Below are 12,883 nucleotides of genomic sequence, written 5' to 3'. Positions count from 1 at the left end.
CTCAAAGAAATCTCCACAAGTCATCAGTCAAATGTGATCCTCTGCGATAAACAAGAAAATTATGCCACTGAGATTTAAATTTGCAACAAAAGCTGCTCTGTAGCTGACTGATATTTCCCTGTGAGCCCATTCCTGCTAGGGCATCTCAGCTCCCCTTGCACTCACAGATCACTCAGGCACTTGTGAAACCTCCATGTGACTATCCCATGTGATTGCACACATCCTGCAATTATTCCTGTATATGTCACTTTTCTATAGGGGAATTACTGTCCCTCTCTGCATTTCTTTATTCAAGTGAAAGTTCAGCACTCTGATGAAGAGACCTCATGTGAGCCATATGCTAGTTACCTACCTGGCTGCTGTATTTTTTAATTTCATATGAGTGCTTTGGAAATTGTTTCACATGAAGTCATACCATTTACTACCAAATGTGGGGCCAGTGACTTAGAGAATGCAGGAATACATTTTAAGTTGGGAACAAAACCGTTTGCTTTGTGTAGCTTTCCCATGCTACACATGAGAAATTAGAATCAGGGAATTAAGAGCAAGGCTTGGGAGCTCAACAAACCACCATGAATATGTCTCATTATCATTCCAAGATGAAGAAATCTGTCTGGGAGTTTCTACAGGAGAAAGCTCATGGTTTTTTTTCAGATACACTGATGGGTGCATTAGCAGGGACAGATTGTCAGCTGACTTTCAGGGAGCACAGGGAAAGTGGTTGTGCCTCATCCATTTGTGGCCAGGTAAAGATAATGTTTAAACTCCAAAATCCCCATCTGAGCAGCCAGTGGAATTCTTGGTAATCTAGAGGCAGCTGAACACTGGATGCTCAGAAAAACCAGAGTGAGCTCAACTCTCCCTCCCATGAAAGCACACAAAGGAAGAGCTTGAAATGAGGGAAAGTATGGAAAGAAAAACCCCAGAAAGAACAGTTGTATTTTTTCAGGGTTTCTCTAGAAAGAAAGTTGATATTTGTACATGGCAGAAAGTGAACCCCTTCCTAGAGTGGGCAAAATGCCACACTAACAGATGGCAGAAGTGCAGGCATGCAAGAGAACAAGATTATGAATTGATGCATGGGCATGTTTTCTGTCCACGAATGTTGAAACATCAGTTTTTGGAGAACTATTTCAACCCCTAAATTGACAGAACCATGTCATTATCAGCTCAGCTTCAAGCTTGCTTCAAATGGATATAGATGTTATTTCTTGAAAGACATTTTTGCTTTCAGTTATTTTGATAATCACTCAAATATTTCACATACTAATGTTTATTATAAATGAAAGAGAAGTTGTACTTTGCTGTTATATCAATATTTTTGATATTTATTATTTTAAGGTATCTAAGTCTAAACATCATGTAGTTTTTTACCCATATGCAGGGCTATTTTACATGTGTATCAATGAGTTTGCACTGATTTTTAAGGCATTTTGGAGCTCAGCATTATTTAAAAGCCATCATATTCCATCTATTTGTGCTTGGCTATAACCTGTTGCTGTATGCTCTTGAAAAACATTAGGGGAAAAATCAAAAGATGACTTTGTTGTCTCCTACCCAGTACACCTTCATTATGACAGCCACTCCATCAGTTCACTCTTTATCAAAGTATGAAGAAAACTAAATTTTTAATATTTAGGACTTGAAAAACATCTTTAGGCCATAGCTTTACTGGTCTGCAGCCTTAAAATCATGCTAGACAGGTGTTTTATTACATTGATATAACAGTATTTCTGCTCAAAAAAAGGGAGAAAAATAAAACACTCAAAATTGTCTGAAACTTGTTTCCACTCCTCTGAAAAGCCCTTACAGCATCTCCACTATGGGGTGTGTTTGAGTTCAGCTGAACAGGCACCAGTTCTTATGAACTTTGCTTGACTTACTGAAGAATTACACCTACATGAAGTCTGACACATGAAGATTGACATTAGAGCTTTAAATTAAATAATATTCTACATTGTCAAACCACACAATTAGTCTGGAGCAGGCTCCTCTGGGAAGTGGTCACTGCACCAGGCCTGAAAGAGCTCAAGTCTTAGACACATGATGAGATTTTTGGGGTGTCCTGAGTAGGGTCAGGAGCTGGACTTTGATGATCCTTATGGGTCACTTTCAAGTCAGGACACCCTGAAAATTACAAAGGCTGAAGATTGGCCTTAGCATTTGGATGAGCAGTTTGGGAAGGAATGTGATCCTGCAACAACACAGGCAGAAACACAAAGGCTGGAGCTGAGAAAATGGAGTCCAGTGGTCCCAAAGGTTGGAGGAGACTTATAAGCCCTGACTCATTAACATTTTAAGGGGAATAGAAGATAAACAATAGTATAGAAAGGAGCACTGCTTTCTTCTGATCAAAAAATGAAATAAAGTTACATTTTTTCTCAAGGATTTTGTTGAAAAATGCCACCTACATGCCAGTTTCAAATCCAGTTTTAAGTTATCACAGTCCACCTACTTGAGGAGTAAGTACAGATATAAGGGAAAATAAAGGTATTTAGGGAAGAAACAAACAAAAAATGTCAGTGCAATCCCTGATGTGTATGGTTTTAGTGAAATAAGAAAATAAAATAGATGTTCAGCTTCTATCTAGCTCATACCAGTCAAAGATGTGGCACAGGTAACATTCCCACTCACCACAATGAATAACAAAGGCAAAAGTAACTCTGAAAGCACCAAAAGGACTGCTGAGCAAAGGACTTCAGAGGAACTTCCCACTTGACTTTCAAATCAGAACTGGAAAATAATCTTTAGTTACTTTCAAGTTCTAGATGTTCCCAGTAACATAAATACATAATCACCTGAAAATGCAAAAAAGGTGGTCATAAGCTATTCATAAGAGAATTACAATTTTAGTTTGTTAACTTACACCACAAAAATTGTTGTTTAGACTCTTTTCAAAGCTCTTGATAATTCACAGAAAACCATGAGAGATAAAAGCAATGACTGGTTAACCATTCACCTCAATAACCCAAACCTGTCTTTTTGTTGCCTGGCAAAGCAAGGAGCAGCCATACAGCTGGGAAGTGCAAGGAGAGATGGCCAGAAAGGGGCTCTTGACTTATGACATCCTGCAAGCCTTTTAGAAATACTTTAAGTTAAACAGTTACTCTAAGAGGTAGCATGGCTGAATATTTCTTCATGCTTATTGGGGCTGACAAAGAAAAGCAAGAACAATTATGAAGATATAGTAAAGATACTTGGAAAACAGATTGAATTAGTTATTGGGATACAGGAAAATCAGCTGGAATATATGGGTAGAGCTTTCAATTAGCAATGGTGCTCTGGATTAAAAAGAAAGCTTCTTTGCATCACAGTGGGTATCAATCACAGAACTGGTCCAGGGGTCATTTTTTGTCCCCAGAGTCCTTTTAGATCTCCTGGCCTAGCTGCCCCCAGCTGGCAGGCTCTGTGTAACCAGAACTCTGTTGGAAGCATGTGATCTTCAAGCTAGTGAGGATGATGGGTAACAACCTGTGTCAGTTTTTGATATAATTTGAGCCTAGGAAGTTAAAATTCTTGATATGGCTTCAATATCTCCTCCTGGCAATTTTTTTCTTCTTCTTTGAGCTTCTTGAAGAGTCAACCAACCACTGGTATCCTTTAGCTTCCTCTCCAGTGATACTGCTACCATGGTAGGTAAAATCACTGATCTCAAGCTACCTCAAGATTTCCTCTGCAAAACTAATCTTCATGCTCACTTAGCAACAGGTCTTTCATCACCGTGCTACAGCAACATTAATAATGAATGAATCCATTATGATCAATGCCTCGACAATGAATATAAAATGACTTCTCCATTATTAAGATCATTACAGGACACTAGAGGTAACTGTTCAGTTCCCTTCACAGCAGTTTAGCTGTATGATCTCTTTCTCCTTTAATAGGATTTCTATGACTAAAAGACCCCAAATCACACTGAATATTTAACCTGAGGTTCAGTGATTTTACGCTTCATACAGTAAAACATCATGGATCAGTAGGGCAGTAATATGTATCAGTGTCTCTTTGAGCAATTTTATATAATCTTGCTGTGTACACAGTCCCTGTCAGCACCATCAAAAAGTGTTCTCTGAAGATCTGCAGCATGGATATTAATTGTACCAAATCTAACTAAAAACTAGCAACTGAACAGAACCACTGCAGTGTTGTCTTTAAAAAGCTGTTCCTTTTAACTATGCTTTTGTTTATTTTCACCCACATTCACAGTAAATAATGCAACTGATTAAGAAATGAACACAGACCATTAATCATAGTGCTTAACCAGATATTTCCTAAAGGTCACCCCACTTTGAAAGACGGAGCTTTCCCATATTGTGCCCTTGATTAATGGTCCATTTCCCGTCCCTCCCGCGCACCCTTGGATCGCCGTCCTGCAGTTCTCCCTTGCTCCTGGCTCTGGTGCGAGTGGCATGCCTGTCAAAGTGACATGAGAAATGACTGCATAACCTTTGCTGACATTCAGCAGTTCCCAGTCTTTCAGTTTTCGCTCGGCATGGCTCTCCAAGAAGTCCTCTTTAGGTTTACAGTTTCCCAGGCAGAATTTGCAGTGACAGAAGAGAAATGATTGCTCCAGATTACATTGCCAACAGAGCTTTGACAAATGTTGCGCAGCTAAAGGATCTTGCCCGAGATAAATAGGTATCAGTGAATACTGTGGCTAGTTCCCACTCATGCAATCTCAATTCTAAATCTGCACTCAAGACTCAGCTTTGGTAACAGTGGTGCAATGGAATATATTGAGGGGAGAATGATTTGATGGGAAAACATGATAGAAGGATTGATGATAGCAAGGTTGAAAACCAGCTGGTGTCTGGATTTGAGTCCCCAGTGTTGTGGTTTAAATGATGTTTCTGAACAGACTCCTGTGTGGAAAGGGGCTACAGCAGCCCAGACACCTGGGTCTCTACCTACCCATACATCTGCAATTTGTTCCTGAAAGAGGTACACTGAAAAAGAGGAACAGTTTTCTTTCATTATTATAATAGATTTGAGGGGAAGATAAACAAAAAATTACGACCCCTCAAGTCTACATTGTTTTACATCTCATTATGAACTACAAATATTTTGCAATTCAGAAAGTCTGCTAAGAGAGATCCCAGTGACTGAGCCAGAAGAGTTCCTGGGTCTCCACACCAGATACCAGCTCAGAGGAAACTACCATTGAAAAAGGGATGCATCTTTGTTTCTCCAGGAAGCAACCCACTCCTACTCATGGGAAATATTGGATTTTTTTCCCAGACCAAGGTGAATATTCTTGTAAGGAAAAAAGAGAGATGTCAGAAATTACTGTGATTCCTTCCAAACATACAGAAAGATATGGAAAACCCAAAAATGCAACCCCATAATACTCTTGTGCTCATAGTAGTGGTTACTTACATGTAATAGAGCTCTTTTGATACAAATTAACTAATTGACTAAAGTAGAGATGATGGCATTAGCAATAATTTGTTCATCAACCTTTGATACTGAATAGGGGTCATGTAGGATAAGTTCCCTGTCTTCCTATTTTCAAGGAAAGACATATTTCTCTCAAACCCCAATCCTCTATCTGCATTTGTATGCTGAAAAACACCAGCACAGTTACTATATTCTTTTTTTGTCCAGTTATTCTAAAAAATTCAGTCACTCTTGGAGGGGAAAGAGCATATATTTATGCACCAAAAGCCTCTAGACAATTACTGTGATCCGTGTCTGGGAATATCATAGTTTCTGGTTGACAAAACACCTCACAAGTGCACAGCAAACATCTTAATGAGTTTAAGAGCAGTGATTTAAGGGAGAAGGGAAAACTGATAACTATCTGGACTTCTTCTTTTTTAATGCTGAGGAATATTCCTGTAGAGAACACCTTTGTTTCAATTCCTCCACTGATTTTTTTTTTTTTTTCCTAATAAATTATTCCATGCCAGGGCACCTTTCTGTGAGTAGATTGGCAAACTTTAACTGAACTTTCCATTGGTGCAAAGATATTGCCACAGAGAATGTGTGTCTGGGATTAGGTATATATATACATATATATAGATATAGATATATACAGATATAGATATATATAGATAGATAGGTAGGTAGACAGATAGATAGATATAGATATAATATATATATACACACACTAGGGAATAATAGTTAACTACACCTGAAATCACAACCACATAATTTATTTGGCAATGTGGAGAAGGAGAATCAAAACCTCTACTTCATAAAAGGTTTGAATAGAGAATAATTTAGGGAAGTTAACCATCACTGCTACTATACGTGGAGGCCCTAATCTTGAGTCACTTAAAAGTGACACCAGATAACCAGAGTTTGCAATCAAACTACATTTTAACCTTTTGACCAAAGTTAAAGTTTATTCCACAAAGGAGGTGATCATGGAATTTATTCTTAAAAAATACCCACTAGGGAACTGATCATGAGTTATATAAAAATAATTTAGACAAACACACGAACAAGTGTTTCCCATTTCTACAAGCTAAGTCCTAAAAAAAAAATACTGAATATTTTGTTGCACTCAGATGTTACAGATGCTCAGCATTATTAGTGTCCTTACACGTGTTCAGTGATGAAAAGTGACAATTAGCAATATCCAAAAGGACAATATAGGAGCTTATACTGCTAATATTTCATGGTGGGATACTACAAAATTATGTAGTTACTTCTGAGATAAGTATATGGACTAGGAATAACTTGTTTTCCAATATAATTAGTCACATTCAGAACATTTAGGAATAAAAATTAATCCTAATTGAAGTTATGTGTTAAAAACAACCAAACAAAGAAGCCTCTTAAACATAAAATATCCATTTTGGATATATTTTTTTTTTCTGAAGATAATTTCTGAATTCTCAAAATTCAGTTCCACTAAAACACTTCAAGGTTTAAGCACACGGGGTTATGACTTGGAATCAGAGCCCAGGAAAACACACATCAACAACATCAATGTTTATAAATTGAATGGTCTAAAAATTTCTCTCACAAAGACATTTTCAAAAGACAATAGAGCTTCATACATGAGCATTGCAAATGCTGTCCAGAAACTGCAATATTAACTGTGTGGAACAAAATTTTTTATTTCATAGCATTGAAGAAGTGAAAAATGGGAAAATTTGAACTATACAATGATTAAAGTGTGTGCACTGTTGCTGTAATAGACAGGATACTTTTGCTGTCTATACACGGCCAGTTTAATTTCTGACTTAATTTTTGCCACTGAAAGCAAAAGATATTTTTAGTAAAATTGTTCTAGCATATTAAACAAAAAAATTCTTTGTATTCTAAATAAAGATTTCATGGATCAACTCTTGCATGCTGTTTATATGCAAGTTTCCTACATTTTGCATTGCTGAATAATTGAGAGCATTAGCTCCCAAACCATGAAAAATTCATTTTATCATGATGTATTATTAATCAATTTAATTTACAGTGATCTGAAGAGTCCCACTTTCCATTATGGTGCTTGAAGATACATTTAGACAGTAGCTTGGTCTGTATTATACCACTATGTAACTCTTTCTCATCTGATAGACTTCTCAAAGTGGGTCATACTCCACAAGCATATTAATGGATAGAATGGATAAAAGAGAACCAGTTGACATAATTTATTTGGACTTCTAAATCCTTTTGAAAAAAGTGTCACATAGAAAACCACTGAAAATTTAAGTAGCTGGAGAACAGAGCAAATTATTTGAAATTATTAAAAGCTGCTTAGCAGACAGAAAGGAAAACATTGCATTTAAAAAATGTTTAGTATATGTAGACACTTTATTATCACCATTCAGAGGAAACGTTCTTTTATTATTTAAAGCTATTTTTATTTTCACTAAATAAACATTTTATTGTATTTCACCAAGTTTCATATAGACTTTTAATGTTTAGTACAATTTTATTGTAAGATAATCACACAAATCGGTTTGGAAAATAAAAGCTTACTCTTATTTAGAATTTATTTGTTTTGCATTAAAAGAGTGCCTTCATTTACTACAGATTCATGGACATTTCTCTCCACTTTAATTCAAATTAAAAAGGGAAATATGAATGATATGCAGACTCTCATGACTTGGATTTGTTCTTTGATATTTTGTGACAATTCACTGGCTATTGAAATCTCTGCTTATATGTCATCATCTGGCCATAAATATAAATAATTAAATAATTAGAATAAATAATTCAAATGCAAGCTAATAATTGAGAATTGCTGATAAACAGTAGAAACAGTAGAGAAACTACAAAGCTTTGTTGAGAAGAAAGATTATTACAAACCTCTGGTAAACCTCAAATGCTAAAAAGGTCACAGAGAGAAAACAATCTGCATTTGGAGGTAGAAGCCTCCTCATTCACCTTAGAGGGGTTTAACATAGCTGGGAAGGAAAGTAAAGTGTCTTTGAGTTGGTGAGCACAAGGACAGGGTCTGCTAAATATGAATTTGAAAAAGTTGCATAAAAAAACCAGCTTGTGAGCAGCAGAGACAATAGTGCAGGATGGCACCAGCAGGTGAAGTTTCACTGGAGCAAAGCATGACCCTGGCAATGCCTGACTCAGACTAAGAATATCTGAGAGCAGGCAGCGAGGATAGTCCAGGGCATGCATGAACTCACCTACAAAGAATAAAAACCAGGCTAGGTTAACTTTGCCTAGAAAGGAGTTGCATCTAAAGTGCAGAGGCAAAATACAAAGGCATTCAATAATAAATAACAGGGAAAGAACATGGATTGCTGGTCTCTGGATTTGTGGCACACAGAAAATGATAGTTTTTCTTTTTACAGGAGATTTTAATGTTGCAAACTCCAGACAACATAAAAACCTGAACTAATTTGTGTAGACAAATAACATAACACATCCTACAGCTCCTGGAAGTGAAAAAGGGCATTATTAAAAAAATTCACAGTGTTAAAATATTTGTACCAATTGGCTGGGAAAGATTTCAGCACAAAGCTGACAATTAGGCAAAATGACCACATGAATGAAATTAGAGAGGAATTTCAAACAGAAGTGTCTGGAAGGCTACTAAGAAATGCCAAGAGGCTGGAGGGAAGAGGGTGTGCCTGTGCCATGGAGAAGCCCTGCTGCTCCTGGAGCTGGCACCACCTCAGGTGGCTGGGGAGACTTCATGCAGAGCTAGAAGCACCAGTAAGTGATCAGGGAGAGGGCAGCACTCTGAGGAGGTTTTATTTAAAAAACAAGAGGGCTACAAGCCAGAAACCTACCCTTTAATGCAGCCCCCCAGCTCCATTCAAAGATGGCTTCATCACAGATTTGTACCTCCTTAAAAATAAAATGCTGGCACCAAACACACATCTTGTCATATCTTCCTTCCTAACAGAAATAACTGCAGACCCTAATCTTTCTCTAGCTGCTTTTTTTAAAAAAGAAGAACATATGGCTAAAAAATATGTGTTATAGCTGGGAAAGTGGGAGTAGGCTAAGCAACTTGTGAAAGCAAAATATCAGCACTCCCTGGTTATTCCCAAGGGATGCTCCCGAGGTTTATCCCCATTTTCAGGAATGCTGGGACCTCAGACTCTGCAAGGGATGGTCATCATTTTCATGTACTCACAGAGAGACAAAACACACCAGCTACCGCTTTCAGCCTCCCAGAACCTGAAGGAAGCCTTCAAGGAAGCTGGAGAAGGACTTTTGGCAGAGATAGGATAAATGTTAAAGGCTTTAAACTGAAAGAGGGGAGGTTGTGCGAAATGTTAGAAAGACACTTTTCTGTGAGGGTGGTGAGACACTGGAACAAGCTCCTGGAGAAGGGGTAGATGCCCCATTCCTGGTAACCCTCAAGGGCAAGTTGGACAGGGATCTGAGCAACCTGATCCAGTTGAAGATGTCCTTGGTCAATTCAGAACAGTTGGACTAGATGACCTTTAAAAGCCCCTTCCAACTTGAGGTATTCTATAGTTCTGTGACTTGATGAGAATAGCAGACTTCAGCCTTACAATGAAGTATCAAAGGCTTGTGGTTATAAAACAAATACAAACCAAATATACTTTCCAGGATGTGTACATTCATAGCACTGCATCCCCTCATGAAAAGAAATTGCTTGAAGGGCAGATCTGTGCAAGGCAGAATGGAGTTAATCTCATTGCCTGTTCTGGATATTTGTGCACTGGTTTGTTCACCTTCTGTAGCAATAAAATACTTAAGATTAAAATAAAGTCCGGCAGTGGGTAAAAACATTGCAAGCTCATTGTCAAATTATTTGCACAAACACCTCAGGTATACAAGCCCATCTCTAAAAAGCATTACATGACACCCTGAAGTTGTTTGCAAAGGTACACCACTTCCCTGGATTAGATAAAACTGACACTTGTGTTGCTTCAAGACACAATATTCATATCTATCGAAGGAATCTACTTGTCTCTTCTTCTATTGTCATTGTTCAGTAGAAACGTAACCAATAATATGATTAAAAAGTTTGTTCCTATAACAGCAAGCAAAAGTTATCTATTATCATACTGAAAAATCCCTGGCAAAACTTCTTCACTTTCACCAAGAAAAACAGTGATGTCTAATGATGCATATTAAGCCTCTGCTTCCCAGGATTCCCTCATATATATAATTTATATACTACCAAATTATGCAAAAAACTACTGGAGCATTTCAATTATACTCTTATAACTCCCACCACAACAGACAAACACAGATATATACTTTTTGGGAGAAATAAAGCATCCCTTTCTCCAAAAGAAACCCATTAATTTAATTGTTAAAGCAAAAGACAAAATAATTCCTGATAATTACCAAGAAACTGTAAAATTATATCATTATATCCATTTAATATCCTTACTTCACTATACAGTGAAATAAATATGATTTCTAATTATTTCCTGTATTTCCTTTGCTATCAAACAAATACAGTTGAGAATGGTTGTAATGATTGTTCATGACTACCCACAGATGACCTTGAAAACTCCTGTGTCCAAAAATGTTTGCTGACACAATAGGATGAGCTGTATTTTCAGCAGTACCCTAGTATAACTACAATTTAGTGGTGATTCTGGGACTATGAGCTCCAAAAATACTGACATTACCTGGAACAGATTTTTTTTTTTTTTTACAACTCTGTTATATCTTTCCTGCTTGAAGACAAAATTGTCCAGCCCTTGGTGAAATCCTTCATGCAGATAAAAAGCCTGTGTTGAAGTTACATTGCTTAGCAAAGATGCTCCACCTTACCTGTCTCTGAAGCTTTGTAAATCCTTAGGTTATTTAGAAATCAAGAATGCCAAAATTGAGCCAGAGCTTGTCATTCTTTCTCCTTACCCTGGAAACACAAGCAGTAAGAACTATGATGTGTTAATCCTATACCTAAAACCACAGAAATGTCTACATTTCCAAAGCTGTGATATCTTGGTAAAGTATTCAGCCCTTTTTACTTTCTCCCCATCAAATACTGCTACTAAAGTATACCATGAAAATAGAATATAATAAAAAGGAATATAAAAATAGTCTATAGTGACAAATACCTGTGTCACACAGCTCTTTCTTTCAGGAAAGCAGCCTGCATTAAGTGCCCAGAAGAAGAGGCCATGGCCATATTTATATTCCCCAAACTGCCCTAGCCACAATTCTCTGTGCATCTGCCGAGGCAGCACACGGATGGCTGACACAAGAGCAGCTCACACTCTCAGGAAGGAGGAGAGGACACTTGAACTGCTCCACTCTCAACATCACAGTCACAGAATTGCAGAATCACTAAGGTTTGAGAAGACCTGAGAGATCGTAGTGTCCCACCTTTGACTGATCTCTACCTTAACAACCAGAGGAGGGCACTGAGTTCTACATCCAGTTATTCCCTCAACATCTCCAGGGATGGTAACTCTACCACTTCCCTGGGAAGTCCATTTCAATGTTTAGTAGACTTTTCTGTGAAAAAATACCACTCAATGTCCAGCCTGAACCTCCCCTTTTGCAGCTTGAGCCTTTGTCTTTTCCTGTCACAGGTTGCCTGGGAGTAGAGGCCGAGCCCCACCTGGCTACAACAGCCACTGTACATTATTTTTATGGCCCCTAAAGAAATCTATCAGTTGGTAAGGATCTGGAGCTAGCAAATCTCATAGCATGTGCCACAAAAGATTTGTCTATTACAGTTCCAGGGCTCCAGAATTTGCACCAGGTTTCTCAAGAGTTGTTTAATTTCCCTGCAAAGAAACTTATGTCAGGTATAAAAAGGTCCCTTTCCTCCTAAATTCTGAGCCACCGGTATCACTTGCAGCATTGTTTCCCATATTTCCACTTTCAGCAGGCAAACATGAAAGTGGGGAATTAATTCTTTTAAGATCAGCCTTCCTCTCCATCACTCAGAAGAGAAATTTGCACATGTCACATAACATATGTGAGCATGCTGTATGCCACACTCTTCAATGAATAGTGTTGGCATAGAGCATTTTTATGTGGTGCTTAATGCAACAGGAAACAACCCCAAATTATAATCCCTAGATCTAATAAAGCTCACAAGGCTGGCATTAGCACTGGCTGCATTACTAGCTACCAACTCTCAGACAAAAGGTGAATGCTCAAAGTACCACAAGCCCCCTCCTCTCATGGGAAATGTACCTGGTGCCAGTCACTGAGCAGAGACGCAGTCAGTGACTCAGAAAAGCCCCCAATAATTCTTTTTTTCCATGTGCCACACCAACATCTATCATTGTCAGCTCTCTATAATACACAGAGATGTATTTCTTATTCTTCAGCTTAAAAAATTCACAAGGCTTTCAGTTGTACAGGATGAAACACCTTGAAAAATTATGCCACTGGCATGTTTCAAAATTTAAAAAAAGTCAATAATACGTTACTAATTGTAGGCTGGTGTCAACCATCCTTTAGTCTTGAAAGTCATCTTATTTAGATTAGACATCTTTAGACCCTATCACAGCTTTAAGAT

General features: G+C 37.8%; 1 protein-coding gene and 1 long non-coding RNA gene across 18 annotated transcripts in view; both read right to left on the bottom strand.

Moving 5' to 3' along the window:
* ROBO2 (roundabout guidance receptor 2) overlaps window positions 1-12,883 on the bottom strand; it is a 1,015,778-nt gene that overhangs the window by 798,951 nt on the left and 203,944 nt on the right. The gene's annotated exons all lie outside the window — the stretch shown is intronic.
* Window positions 7,787-11,263, bottom strand: LOC147654417 (uncharacterized). Its single transcript, XR_015285193.1, has 2 exons — window positions 11,176-11,263; window positions 7,787-10,121 (listed from the first exon to the last, which is right to left on the bottom strand). It is a non-coding gene; the product is annotated as an uncharacterized LOC147654417 (long non-coding RNA).

This window comes from Cyanistes caeruleus, chromosome 3 (genome assembly GCF_971803275.1).
Source record: "Cyanistes caeruleus chromosome 3, bCyaCae1.hap1.1, whole genome shotgun sequence".
In the NCBI taxonomy this organism is placed as follows: Eukaryota; Metazoa; Chordata; class Aves; order Passeriformes; family Paridae; genus Cyanistes; species Cyanistes caeruleus.
Note: the sequence above shows the minus strand (reverse complement) of the source record. Positions and strands in the feature narration are given on the sequence as shown.